Genomic DNA, 15,461 nt, shown 5'->3' on the forward strand with positions numbered 1-15,461 from the left:
ATCATATATACGTACCACAGCTTCCTTATCCATTTGTCTGCTGATGGACATCTAGGTTGTTTCCATGTCCTGCATATTGTAAACAGTGCTGTGATTAACATTGGAGTACATATGTCTCTTTCAATTCTGGTTTGTTCTATGGCTGTGAAAAATACCGTTGATAGCTTGATAGGGATTGCATTGGATCTGTAGATTGCTTTGGATATTATACTCATTTTCACTATATTGATTCTTCTGATCCACGAACATTGTATATTTCTCCATCTATTTGTGTCATCTTTGATCTCTTTCATCAGTGTTTTATAGTTTTCTATATACAAGCCTTAGTTTCTTCTGGTAGATTTATTCCCAAGTATTTTATTCTTTTCATCGCAATGGTGAATGGAATTTTTGCCTTAATTTCTCTTTCTGTTTTCTCATTGTTAGTGTACAGGAATGCAAGGATTTCTCTTTGTTAATTTTATATCCTGCAACTTTACTATATTCACTGATTAGCTCTAATAATTTTCTGGTGGTGTCTTTAGGGTTTTCTATGTAGAGGATCATGTCATCTGCAAGCAGTGAGTGTTTTTCTTCTTTTCCAATCTGGATTCCTTTTATTTCTTTTTCTTTTCTGATTGCTGTGGCTAAAACTTCCAAAATTATGTTGAATAGTAGTGGTCAGAGTGGGTGCCCTTGTCTTGCTCTTGACTTTAGGGCAAATGCTTTCAATTATTCTCCACTGAGTATAATGTTTGCTGTGGGTTTATCAGATATGGCTTTTAGTATTTTGTAGTATGTTCTTTTTATGCCTGTTTTCTGGAGGGTCTTTTTTTTTTATCAAATAGATGTTGAATTTTGTCAAAGGCTTTCTCTGCATCTATTAAGATAATTATATGTTTTTTTATCTTTCAGTTTGTTAATGTGGTGTATCACATTGATTGATTTGTGAATATTAAAGAATCTTTGCATCCCTGGGATAAAGCCCACATGGTCAAGATGTATGATCTTTTTAATGTGTTGTTGGATTCTGTTTGCTAGAATTTTGTTGAGGATTTTTGCATCTATGTTCATCAGTGATATTGGCCTTTAGTTTTATTTTTTTGTGGCATCTTTATCTGGTTTTGGTATTAGGTGATGGTGGCCTTATAGAATGAGTTTGGAAGTTTTACCTTCCTCTTTAATCTTATGGAAGAGTTTGAGTAGAATAGTTGTTAGCTCTTTTCTAAATTTTTGGTAGAATTCACCTGTGAAGCCATCTGGTCTTGGGCTTTTGTTTGCTGGAAGATTTTTGATTACAGTTTCAATTTCAGTGCTTCTGATGGGTCTGTTAAGATTTTCTATTTCTTCCTGGTTCAGTTTTGGGAGTTATATTTTTCTAAGAATTCGTCCATTCCTTTCAAGTTACCCATTTTATTGGCATATAGTTGCTAATACTAGTCTCTTATGATCCTTTGTATTTCTGTGTTGTCTGTTATGATTTCTCCATTTTCATTTTTAATTTTGTTGATTTGATTCTTCTCCCTTTTTTCCTTAATGAATCTGGCTAATGGTTTGTCTATTTTATTTATCTTCTCAAAGAACTAGCTTTTAGTTTTGTTGATTTTTGTTATAGTCTCCTTTGTTTCTTTTTAATTTCTTTCTGCCATAATTTTTATGATTTCTTTCCTTCTATTAACCCTGGGGTTCTTCATTGTTTCTTTTTCTAGTTGCTTTAGGTGTAAAGTTAGGTTATTTGTTTGATTTTTTCTTCTTTCATGAGGTAAGCTTGTATTGCTGTGAACCTTCCCTTTTGCACTGCTTTTACTGAATCCCATAGGTTTTGGGTTGTGGTGTTTTCATTTTCACTTGTTTCTATGAATATTTTGATTTCTTTTTTGATTTCTTCCATGATTTGTTGGTTATTCAGAAGCCTGTTGTTTAGCCTCCATATATTTGTATTTTTAATATTTTTTCCCTGTAGTTCACATCTAATCTTACTGCATTGTGATTAAAAAAGATGCTTGAATGATTTCAATTTTTTTTGAATTTACCAAGGCTGGATTTATGGCCCAGGATGTGATCTATCCTGGAGAATGTTCTGTGTGCTCTTGAGACAAAGGTGAAATTCATTGTTTTGGGGTGAAATGTCCTATAGATATCAGTTAGGTCTAACTGGCCCATTGTATCATTTAAAGTTTGTGTTTCCTTGCTAATTTTCTGTTTGGTTGATCTATCCATAGGTCTGAGTGGGGGTATTAAAGACTCCCACTATTTTTGTGTTACTGTTAATTTCCCCTTTCATCCTTGTTAACATTTGTCTTACATATTGTGGTGCTCCTATGTTGAGTGCATATATATTTATAATTGTTATATCTTCTTCTTGGATTGATCTTTTGATCATTATGTAGTATCCTTCTTTGTCTCTTTTCATGGCCTTTATTTCAGTCTATTTTATCTGATATGAGTATTGCTACTCCTGCTTTCTTTTGGTCTCAATTGCATGAAACATCTTTTTCTAGCCCTTCACATTCAGCCTGTATGTGTCCTTTGGTTTGAGGTGGGTCTCTTGTAGACAACACATATAGGGGTCTTTTTTGGTATCCATTCAGCCAGTCTTTGTCTTTTGGTTGGGGCTTTCAACCCATTTACATATAAGGTAATTATTGATTATTGGTAATTATTGATATGATCATCTGGTCCCATCACTTCATGGGAAATAGATGAGGAAACAGTGGAAACAGTGTCAGACTTTATTTTTTTGGGCTCCAAAATCACTGCAGATGGTGACTGCAGCCATGAAATTAAAAGACACTTACTCCTTGGAAGGAAAGTTATAACCAACCTAGATAGCATATTCAAAAGCAGAGACATTACTTTGCCAACAAAGGTCCATCTAGTCAAGGCTATGGTTTTTCCTGTGGTCATGTATGGATGTGAGAGTTGGACTGTGAAGAAAGCTGATTGCTGAAGAATTGATGCTTTTGAGCTGTGGTGTTGGAGAAGACTCTTGAGAGTCCCTTGGACTGCAAGGAGATCCAACCAGTCCATTCTAAAGGAGATCAGTCCTGGGTGTTCATTGGAAGGACTGATGCTAAAGCTGGAACTCCAATACTTTGGCCACCTCATGTGAAGAGTTGACTCATTGGAAAAGACTCTGATGCTGGTAGGGATTGGGGGCAGGAGGAGAAGGGGATGACAGAGGATGAGATGGCTGGATGGCATCACTGACTCAATGGACATGAGTTTAAGTAAACTCCGGGATTTGGTGATGGGCAGGGAGTCCTGGCGTGCTCCAATTCATGGGGTTGCAAAGAGTTGGACACGACTGAACGACTGAACTGAACTGAATGATCCCATTGCCATTTCCTTTGTTGTTTTGGTTTCAAGTTTATAAACCTTTTCTGTGTTTCCTATGTAGAGAATATCTTTAAGCATTTGTTGAAGAGATGGTTTGGTGGTGCTGAATTCTCAGCTTTTGCTTGTCTGTAAAGCTTTTGATTTCTCCTTCATATTTGAATGAGATCCTTGATGGGTATAGTAATCTTGGTTGTATGTTGCCAGAGTCCAACTCCAGCAGCCAGGGATTCAACCTGAAAAGATGGACGGTGTCAGTGATGAGGCAGCCTCTCAATTTTCTTTTGGACTGCCTGTTTATTTCAAGTTTAAGATTCTCTTTTATACTTTTACAAAAACATTAGGCCAGAGGCTTGACATATACAGTTCTCCCTCTCCCAGATTTATTATCTCCATAAATCATTGTTGCTCTTCAAACAGAGTTCCTGCTTCAGTGATTCTCTCAGAATCAGCCTTATCATCTATTATCTACCTTCTCTAATGTGTCCTATAGTTAACTTGTGATTACATTGTAACTCATGCTACATTCCTCAGTTTACTACTCATCTTCCTAAATCCTGTTTGCCCCTAACATCCTTAGCTCACTTAAAAAGGCTTCTAGCTATAGTGTCTCTAAAAATTCCTAACTTCTATAAGCTATAGTAAAATATGCTAACTGTGCAACATTACTTAAATATTTAACTTTTAACTGTTTTAATTATTTCTAAGCCCTAAATTCAGTAAACTCCTTTGCCATAAACATTCTCCTCACAAATAGGCTTCAAATAGCAATCCCTTCCATGGCCTCAAGCTATGGCCTATGTGCTCATCCTGGAACTATCTTGTATAAAAATCCTTGAACAAATGTCAATGATTAACTTTATGAATTATTTTCTGAGCACAGCTGTAGAAGGCTTTGTGCCTTCTCATGCTCCTCTCAAGAACAATAAGCACCTTAATATTCCTTTTCAGTCAACTCAGGCAAGAAGAGGAAAAGACAAGTCAGAATTACAAAGCCTAACTCCTTCATCCCGGGGCTGTGCCTGTGGAATGAGGAGAGGGGTCTGTTGCCATGCCTCCATTTTGTCAGTAATTTCTAACACGGCTCCCAACAGTACGTTTTTCTCTTTCATCACTTTAAGTATGTTCTGCCATTCCCTTCTGACCTGAAGAGTTTCTATTGAAAGATTAGCTGTTTTCCTAATGGGGGTGTTATTTGTTGCTTTTCCCTTGCTGCTTTTAATATTTGCTCTTTGTGTTTTATCTTCATTAGTTTGATTAATATGTGTCTTGGGGTCTTTATCCTTGGGTTTATCCTGTTTGGGACTCTCTGGGTTTCTTGACTTGGGTGGCTATTTCCTTCCCCATTTTAGGGACATTTTCAACTATTATCTCCTCGAGTATTTTCTCATGGCATTTCTTTTTGTTTTCTTCTTCTGGGACTCCTATGGTTCGAATGTTGGGCATTTAACATTGTCCCAGAGGTCTCTGAGGTTGTCCTCATTTCTTGTAGTTCTTTTTTCTTTTTTCCTCTCTGCTTCATTGATTTCCATCATTCTACCTTCCACCTCACCTATCCTATCTTTTGCCTCAGTTATTCTACTGTTGGTTTCCTCCAGAGTGCTTTTGATCTCAGTTATTGCATTATTCATTATTGATTGACTCTTCTTTATTTCTTCTAGGTCTTTGTTAAACATTTCTTGCATCTTCTCAATCCTTGTCTCTAGTCTATTTATTTGTAACTCCATTTTGTTTTCAAGATGTTGGACCATCTTTCTTATCATTATTCTGAATTCTTCTCCAGGTATTCTCCCTATCTGTACCTCTTTTGTTTGGTTTGATGGGCATTTATCATGTTCTTTACCTGCTGTATATTTCTATGCCTTTTCATTTTGTTTAGATTGCTGTGTTTGGGATGGCCTTTCTGTAGGCTGGAAGTTTGTGGTTCCTCTTTTTGTAAAGCTAGCTCCCTGTGGGTGGGGACCAGCCCAACAACAAACTGACACGAGGGAGCAGTGCCACAGAAGAATAAAGAAAACTAAGACTCAAAAATAAGGTGAGGATCAGGGGCCTGATGCCATTCGCAGGCAAAAGCCAAGATCCTGATCCGTGCAGGCTTTTTATTGCTAACATATAGACTGTGGGGGTATCCGGCCATGGTCTATTCATTTTTACAGGAAGCCATACTCCAGATCTGATTTTAGAATATATAGAGAATAGTCATTCTGAAACTGGAGAGAAGAATTGATACAAGTGTAAAAGGAACAATTTTGACAAGTAAGTAACCCAGAAGAGGAATTATAAAAAGTAGGTCCTGTCAAAAATACAAAAGGTAAATGAACAGATGCTTTAATCCAATGGGCTGAATATTTATCAAAATGTAAGGAATGACCAGATGCTATCGAGTTAAATTGCCCCCTCCATGCTGTTATGGGTTGGAAGGCAGCTGATATTTTCCACAATTCTGAATGTAAAGGCATACAAGGTAATTTAGGTAAGGGAGGGCAGAAACTCCCTCCATGCCAATGTATAGAGCTAATAACAATGTTATTGATAGAGTCTAAAGTATTGTTTAACAATATAGGCAAATCCAAATTATTATTTTTGTCCAAAGGATCTCCTTTGGGGTTCCAATCAGTAATTCTCCATCAGAAGTATTGGGCATAATGTGTCCAGTATTAGTTTTCCATAATTTCCATTGTACCCAATGTTCTATTCCAGATTTTATAGAAATAATACATTTCGGTAGATGGGGTGGAAACATAGTAGTATTTTCTCCTGTGATATTAAAGGAAATGCTTCTAATAAGAAAAAAAGCAATAAATGCTGTAGAGGGTGTGGAGAAAAGGGAAACCTCTTACACTGTTGGTGGGAATGCAAACTAGTACAGCCACTATGGAGAACAGTGTGGAGATTCCTTAAAAAACTGGAAATAGAACTGCCATATGACCCAGCAACCCCACTGCTGGGCATACACACTGAAGAAACCAGAAGGGAAAGAGACACGTGTACCCCAATGTTCATCGCAGCACTGTTTATAATAGCCAGGACATGGAAGCAACCTAGATGTCCATCAGCAGATGAAGGATAAGAAAGCTGTGGTACATATACACAATGGAGTATTACTCAGCCATTAAAAAGAATACATTTGAATCAGTTCTAATGAGGTGGATGAAACTGGAGCCTATTATACAGAGTGAAGTAAGCCAGAAAGAAAAACACCAATACAGTATATTAATGCATATATATGGAATTTAGAAAGATGGTAATGACAACCCTGTATGTGAGACAGCAAAAGAGACACAGATGTATAGAACAGTCTTTGGACTCTGTGGGAGAGGGAAGGGGGGAATGATTTGGGAGAATAGCATTAAAACATGTATAATATCATATAAGAAATGAATTGCCAGTCCAGGTTTGATGCAGGATACAGGAAGCTTGGGGCTGGTGCACTGGGATGGCCCAGAAGGATGGTATGGGAGGGAGGTGGGAGGGGGTTCAGGATGGGGAACACGTGTACACCCGTGGCAGATGCATGTTGATGTATGGCAAAACCAATACAATATTGTAGAGTAAAAAAAAAAAAAAAAATCTGAAATGCAAATTAAAAAAAAAATGAGTTTTGGTCCCTTGAGGTTCTTTTACTATAGATAACCAACTTTGTAATCCTCTTTTAAGACAATGAGGTTCCACTCCCATATATAGGGGTAAGATCTGTTCCCACAGTATAATTAACACTAACCTTTGAAAGTTGTCGGGTCTCTTCTTCTGGTTTTAAAGGAAGGCTCGGGTCAAAACATCTCAGTAACCAAGAAGAGTCATTTATGAAAATTGGAAAAGAATAATCCTCCCACATAATTGGCCTTAATAGGGGAGGATTGGGCACATACGCCCAATAAGTATGATTGGCACCTACCTTAGTAGTTACCACAGATAACATAGCCAAGAACAAGGTAGCCAAGGTCAAAGGCTGTCCCTGTTCTTTGACCAATTTTTCCTATTCAATGGTCAATTTCTTCAATTGACCCCAAGTGGGCGGTTTGGCTTTGTTGGTCCTTGGAGCTGGTTTGGGGCAGTTGCTGATCATCAGTCTTATTATCCCCATCATTGGCGGCTCTCCAGGAGGATCAATGTCAAACCATGTCCTCTTCTTTCCTTACTTTGACATGGCTTCCTGGTATCCAATGGTGTTGTCCATCATCTGAAATGACAAGAGCATAACCTCGTCCTTTCTTAAGTCTAAAGCCCTTACACAAATTGTTCATAGCATTTTCCAACCATACTGGAGTATTATCTGCAATCATTTGACCAGGAGTATAATTTTCACTAAGAATGGTATTCTGAAAATGCAATGTTACTGCTGGCATTGTATGATCCAATCGTAAATCCAAAAAATTTAAAGTAAATTAACTTGGGCTAATTTCTCTTTTGGTGTCATCAGTATGCCATACTTTTCTCCCCCTTTCTTTTTAAAAAATATATTTTTCAGAGTATGATGAGTGTGTTCAAGACCACAATGAGTGATCTTGAGAATTATATGGAATACCTGTAGAATGAGAAATATTCCAACCAGATAAAAATTTTGCAAAACCATGACTCACATATGCAGGGCCATTATCAGTTTTAACATGTTTTGGTAGGCCCATGTAAGAAAAGGCCTGCAAAAAACGTGAGATAACATGAGCAGATGTTTCTTCAGAATGAGCAGAAGCATAAATCATGCCCAAATATGTATCCACAGAAACATGAACAGCTCCCAAACGTCCAAAAGAAGGGACATGAGTAACATCAGTCTGCCACATATCATTGGGATAAAGGCCTCTGGGATTAACCCCTGTAGTTGTAGGATCAAATTTTCTGGCCTCTTGTCTGGATAATTGAAATTTATTCATCAAGCCATGTATATTTATATGTGTGAGTTGATGAAATTCATAATGAGTAAGAAAAACAATTAACAAAGAGTTGATGGAATCATTGCCCTTTGCCAATGGTCCAAGCAATTTAGAATGAGATCTGATATGTGTAATGTGAAAAGGGGCAGAATGAAGCCTTACTATACTTTGTAATTGAGATAACATTGTAATAATAGATGATTTAGAAGAAGCCTTTGGTAGAGATATGGTTTCAATGATTTGTGTTATCTGTATAGCATACTGAGAATCTGATATAATATTTAAAGCTGTAGAAACATCCTGTAATAAGGTAACAATAGCCTCTAATTCATCTTGTTGAACAGAGGCTAGGGTAGATTGACAAACCTTTGTTGTGGGTACAGTATAACCAGCTTTGAGAGTTTTATTTGTGTCAGTAAAATACATGGGGGCATGAACAAGAGGAATTGTTTTAGTAATAATAAGAATTATCCATTTGTGTTTAGCAGCAAAAGTAATCAAAGGTGACTTTGGAAAATGGTTATGAACCTCACCTATGAAATCAGCAATGGCGATTTGCCAATCCATACTGGTAACAAATAATCTATGGATTTGATCATTAGTGAAAGGAAAAACAGTTTCACATGGACCATAACCAGAAAGTTGTATACATCTGGATCTCATTTTTGAAATAAGAAAGGAAATAAGCATTATGTAAGTAGTCATTATTTTCTCAGGAGTGTGGGATAAACTTCCCCATTCAAGGATACCCAGCAGTTGTCATAATATTCCTGTAGGGGAATCTAAAGCAGGAAAAATAAGTAAAGAAATTGGAACAGTTAGATCTACTTGTTTATCTTGTCTTTGCTATATAGCTTGATTTACAAGATCCAATTTCTGTTTAGCCTGTTCTGTTAGTATACGGGATCTGTTTAAATCAGATTCTCCTTGTAGGATTTGAAATATATGTGTTAAGGAATGACTGGGAATTCCTAAAGATGGTTGTAACCAATTTATATCTCTTAAATAATTTCTGAAAATCATTTAAAATTTTCAAGGCATCAGTTTGAATTTGTATTTTTTGTGGTTTAATAATATTTTTTTGCAATATATATCCTAAATAGGTATATGGTTCCTGCTCTTGTGATTTATCGACAGCAATATATAACCCATATTCTTTTAATTTAATCTCTGTATTTAAGAAAATACATTGAAGTTCCTCAGCAGAAGGAGAAGCTAAAAGAATATCATTCATATAGTGGATAATATAAGCATGAGGGAATTGTTTTCTAATAAATTTAAGTGGTTGGGAGATGTATAATTGACATAATGTAGGACTATTAAGCATTCCTTGTGGCAATACCTTCCAGTCATATCGAGACACTGGTTTTTTATTATTAATTGATGGTATAGTAAAAGCAAAATGGAAAACATTAGACTCTTATAGAGGAATAGTATAAAAACAATCTTTAAGATCAAAGATTTTTATTTTCCAATTTCATGGTATCATAGAAGGTGACGGAATGCCTGGTTGTAAAGCACCCATAGGTTTGATTATAGCATTAATTTTTCTTAAATCAGTTAACATTCTCCACTTCCCAGATTTCTTCTTAATAACAAAGACAGGAGAATTCCAAGGACTACTAGTTGAGGTGATATGATTAAAAGATACTTGTTCCTCTACTAGCTGTTCAAGAGCCTGTAACTTTTCATGTGATAGGGGCCACTGGTCTGTCCAAGTAGGCTCATCAGATTTCCACGTCAACTTAAGTGCTGTTTTTGTTGTTTGCCAGTTCAGTTCAGTTCAGTCGCTCAGTCGTGTCCAATTCTTTGCGACCCCATGAATCGCAGCATGCCAGGCCTCCCTGTCCATCACCAACTCCCGGAGTTCACTCAGACTCATGTCCATCGAGTCAGTGATGCCATCCAGCCATCTCATCCTCTGTCATCCCCTTCTCCTCCTGCCCCCATTCCCTCCCAGCATCAAAGTCCTTTCCAATGAGTCAACTCTTCCCATGAGGTGGCCAAAGTACTGGAGTTTCAGCTTTAGCATCATTCCTTCCAAAGAAATCCCAGGGCTGATCTCCTTCACAATGGACTGGTTGGATCTCCTTGCAGTCCAAGGGACTCTCAAGAGTCTTCTCCAACACCACAGTTCAAAAGCATCAATTCTTCAGTGCTCAGCTTTCTTCACAGTCCAATTCTCACATCCATACATGACCACAGGAAAAACCATAGCCTTGACTAGATGAACCTTTGTTGGCAAACTAATGTCTCTGCTTTTGAATACGCTATCTAGGTTGGTCATAACTTTTCTTCCAAGGAGTAAGCTTCTTTTAATTTCATGGCTGTAGTCACCATCTGCAGCGATTTTGGAGCCCCCAAAAATAAAGTCTGACACTATTTTCACTGTTTCCCCATCTATTTCCCATGAAGTGATGGGACCGGATGCCATGATCTTCGTTTTCTGAATGTTGAGTTTTAAGCCAACTTTTTTCACTCTTCTCTTTCACTTTCATCAAGAGGCTTTTTAGTTCCTCTTCACTTTCTGCCATAAGGGTGGTGTCATCTGCATATCTGAGGTTATTGATATTTCTCCTGGCAATCTTGATTCCAGCTTGTGCTTCTTCCAGCCCAGCGTTTCTCATGATGTACTCTGCATAGAAGTTAAATAAGCAGGGTGACAATATACAGCCTTGACATACTCCTTTTCCTATTTGGAACCAGTCTGTTGTTCCATGTGCAGTTCTAACTGTTGCTTCCTGACCTGCATATAGGTTTCTCAAGAGGCAGGTCAGGTGGTCTGGTATTCCCATCTCTTTCAGAATTTTCCACAGTTTACTGTGACCCACACAGTCAAAGGCTTTGGCATAGTCAAAAAGCAGAAATAGATGTTTTTCTGGAACTCTCTTGCTTTTCCGGTGATCCAGCAGTGGCCTCCACTAAAAAGCCTGTGTATTTTGAACAGGATTGTATCCTATATTTACCATAATTTGTTTAACTTGAGAAGATATAATAAGACTTGTTACATAAGCTGTCCATTGCATAAATAGATCTCGTCCACATAAATTAATAGGGATATCTGCAACTAAAGGTTGTAAAGTAGCAGGTTGTTGTTTGGGGCCTGAACAGGTCAAAATATTAGTACTTTTTTGAATATTTTGCATAGTTCTAATTCCTGATGCTGGGAAAGATTGAGAGCAGGAGGAGAAGGGGACGACAGTGGATGAGATGCCTGAATGGCATCACTGACTCGATGCACATGAGTTTGGGTGAACTCTGGGAGTTGGTGATGGTCAGGGAAGCCTGGTGTGCTGCAATTCATGGGGTTGCAGAGAGTTGGACACAACTGAGCAACTGAACTGAACTAAATAATGAATGATGTTGAACATCTTTTCATGTTATTATTAGCCATCTATATCTTTTCTTTGGAGAAATGTCTGCTTAGGGCTTTTGCCCACTTTTTGATTGGGTTATTTGTTTTTCTGTTATTGATTTATATAAGCTGCTTGTATATTTTTGAAATTAACCCTTGTCAGTTGTTTCATTTGCTATTATTTTTTCCCATTCTGAGGGTTGTCTTTTCACCTTGTTTGCAGTTTCCTTTACTGTGCAAAAGCTTTTAAATTTACTTAGGTCCCATTGTTAATTTTTTTTATTTCCTTTACTGTAGGAGGTGGGTCATAGAGGATCTTGCTGTGATTTATATCATAGTGTTCTGCCTATGTTTTCCTCTAAGATTCCATAGTTTATGGTCTTATATTTAGATCTTTAATCCATTTTGAGTTTATCTTTGTGTATGGTGTTAGGAAGTATTTTAATTTCACTCTTTTTCATGTAACTATCCAGTTTCCCCAGCAGCACTTATTGAGTAAACCATCTTTGCCCCATTGTATGTCCTTGCCTCCTTTGTCAAAAATAAGGGTACCAGTGATTTTGTTAGTGCTTTGGTTGCAAAGACGTAGAAGTTTTGAAAGATTTACCCTAAGCTTACTTGTACTGTAGTCGGTGTTGTTTTTAATGATCATTTTTGCAGAATGCATCATTTTTCAGGAACAGGTATATTGTATTATAATAGAAATCCTATACTTTGTTTATACTTAGTGAATGTTTAATAAATCCTGACAGATTTTTTATAATTATATCACAAGAATTTTAATAAGTGATTTCAAGGAATGAATGTACTGACAATGAACCAAATTACAAGATCACTTGAATTGTCTAGAATATAAAAGCTTTAAAAGTCATAATAATTTGCATGGTATAGTTACTACTACTATTTTAGAGAAGCAGAGATAACATTTAATTTTCACAGTTTGATGAACAATCATCCATTAGTTTGATAAGCTGAGTAACAGGAAACCGTACTTGTTTTTCAAACCATTTGCAAACTGTAAAAAAGCAGCTGGTCACACAATGCACAACCATTAAACTGCAGTCCTATTGACAATCCTTGGCTTGACAGGGCCGTAGGGACACTCACCACTGGCAGTTCTGCCATATTACAGTCTGTGTAAAAATATCACCATGGGCAATTCTGCCATATTACAGTCTGTGTAAAAATATCACCCTGGGCAATTCATATTCTGTTGTCTTCTTTGATGCACTTTGCGTATGGCACTGCCTCACTCAAGGCAGTGGGAGTTAGCAAAACATCTACTCCAGAGTTAAAAACATTCACAAAATCATTAGTAATGAGTCATCTCACTTTCTCTGCTTTGATAAAATAGTTCTCATAATTTTCTTTTAATAAGAAAGTTTCCTGAGAGGATTATTCCCCACACCATATCATTGAACCCTTCTTGTTTAGTTGCAGCATACATGGCTTCAGTAGACACATCAATGTCAAATCAGTGACCATATTCTAACCTATCAAATCTTGCCATATTTGATGCCACTTCTGATGTACACAGTACATGGTAGCAGACAAATGAATAACTGGTTGGGGCAGGGACACTTCAATTACTTTGGCCCCTTCAGACTCAAAGAGATTAGCAGCTTTGGACCAAAAAGATTGTACTTCACTTGACAATTCTGGTATAAGACATTCCTTTGGAATTCCTATACATCATTTGCTCTCACCTGTTAAACTTGGAAGCATAAATGGTTTTAACAGGATCTTGAATTGTGGTAGAATCTTAGAGATCATGCCCAGCTAGTATACTCAACACATTGGTGCATCATCCACATATCTAGTTAAGATTCTGGGCACATCATTGAATTCACCAGGGGGAGTGAGGCCATGACAAGAAACTAAGTCATAGCTGGATTTTAAACCAACAACCTCATAGGGGGCAGCTGGATTGCTGGTTGATCCTCTGGAATCCGGTCCTAAAGCAATGAAGCAAGTGAATGCTGACACAGCCACTGCACTCCCTCCTGAGCTTCCTCCAGTTATAAGCCAATTTGAATCCTTATTTTCACCATGAGACTTCTGCTTCCTCTTTTCTCTATATTGTTTGAATAACTCCATGGGTTTATAAATGGTCCAAAAATTCCATCTGTGCTTCTGTATCCCATAGCAGACTCATGTAAGTTTGTTTTTACCATTAACAGAGCTTCCTGATCCAACAACCTCTGTGGAATTTAAGGTGATACTTAACTTTTCAGTATGTTTGATGCACATGTTGTCTCAATGCCAGATGTGCTAAAGTTGTCTTTTACTGCAATAGGAATTTCATCTAAATTCCACAGTGAGTGACCTTATATCTTTCCTCTGATTCTTCAACTTGCTTTAAGACCACCTCTTCTGATATAGTAACTTGGTCTTCTTGATAAAGGAGAGCTATCCTTGACAGAGCTCAGTTGGAGTAACTTGGCCTTGTTCTAGTGCCACAGAAACTTCTTGGAGGGTCCAACCCAACATGGTCCTTGTGCCCTGCCTGCCACCACCAGGGCCTGGTGACAAAGGAGGAAGAGGAACAGTTGTACTTTTGAAGTAGAAGGTGGTTATCAAATTTGTAGCTTTATGGCACAATAAATAAGGGTGTCAAGGACTTGAAGGCTATTTATGAGGTTTAGGGTAGTAGGTTACTATTCACGTCCATTTTCTTTTTCGAACATCATCACATATTTGTTTCAGTTGCCCCCTGTGTTGGTTAAGATTCTGTGCCTATAGGTCCTAGAATTATGCATGGTAAAACTACTTTTCACAGAAATATAGTTTGTTTTTCACTCATGCAAGAAACCTTATAAGGCTTTGTATCTGTTTTCTGGGACTGCCATAACCAAGTACTACAAACCAGGTGGTTAAAACAATAGAAATTTATTGTTTCCCAGTTGTGGAGGTTGGAAGTCTGAAATCAAGGTGTCAGCAGGCTTACTGATCCCTCTAAATTCTGGTCACAGGGAGAATTTTTCTTTGCCTCTTCTAGATTTTGGTGGTTGCAGGCAAACCTTGGGTTCCTTGGTTTTTAACTGCCACCACTCCAGTTTCCGTTTTCTTTAGGTGGCTGTTTTTTGACTGTGTTTGTCTCCTTATAAAGGCATCAGTCATATTGGATTTAGGGCCAACCCGACTCTAGTATAATTGCATCTTAATCAGACCCTAATTCCAAATACAGTCACGTTTTGATGTAACTGGAGTTCCTAGATAGGACTTCAGTGTATCATTTGGGAGAGGGATATAATTTAACCTGTAACAAGCTCCATGGCTAGTATGATCCTCCATGATGTCAAATGCATTGATCTTGACCATGCTGGCAGCCTCCAAGGCCCAGGCCATGGGGTGGAGAAAGATTCTGGTTGTTGTCACCTTCCAGGATTTAGTCACGTGGCTGCTCCTATTTATTCAGGAGGCTGGAGAGAGAGGGCTTCTTTCCAGGTTGCCATGTGCAGCTAAAACCCAAGGTTTTGTTAGCACAGAAGAAAGAGAGCAGGTTTTGAGGACAGCCAGTAGTCTCTACCACATGTTCATAGTACTTGAGGGTGGGGGTGGGAGTGGTCTCTGTTGTTCAATTTCTTTCTCACTGTGTGTTTTCTCATTGGATTATTTTTAGCATTTAAAGGGTAAGAGGGAATTTCCTGTATATGATTATATTAGATTTCTAATGATTTTCAAGACTTTATTTTATTCAGCTAAATTGCATTGAATAGTTCCTATTAATAATTGTGTGGAAAATAGCAAGAAGTGGAAGATGTGATCATTCTGTTGAGGAGGAGAGGACTTTGACTCAGGAGCAGAGACAAGTATTTGTGAAAAGATGCTTGTGAAAAGTAAGAAAGAGATAGAGACTTAATAGCATTATCTTTTAAGAATGATGATTTTAATGATAGTTATTGACAACCAGTGATAGG

At 37.6% G+C, this 15,461-nt stretch overlaps 1 protein-coding gene and 1 pseudogene across 1 annotated transcript in view; one reads left to right on the forward strand and one right to left on the reverse strand.

The window, feature by feature from the left end:
• LOC133258054 (ATP-binding cassette sub-family C member 4-like) overlaps positions 1–15,461 on the forward strand; it is a 292,909-nt gene that overhangs the window by 117,621 nt on the left and 159,827 nt on the right. The window lies entirely within an intron of this gene.
• LOC133258111 (glutamyl-tRNA(Gln) amidotransferase subunit A, mitochondrial-like) lies at positions 12,468–14,031 on the reverse strand (annotated as a pseudogene).

The sequence above is a fragment of the Bos javanicus genome, chromosome 12 (assembly GCF_032452875.1).
Source record: "Bos javanicus breed banteng chromosome 12, ARS-OSU_banteng_1.0, whole genome shotgun sequence".
NCBI lineage: Eukaryota > Metazoa > Chordata > Mammalia > Artiodactyla > Bovidae > Bos > Bos javanicus.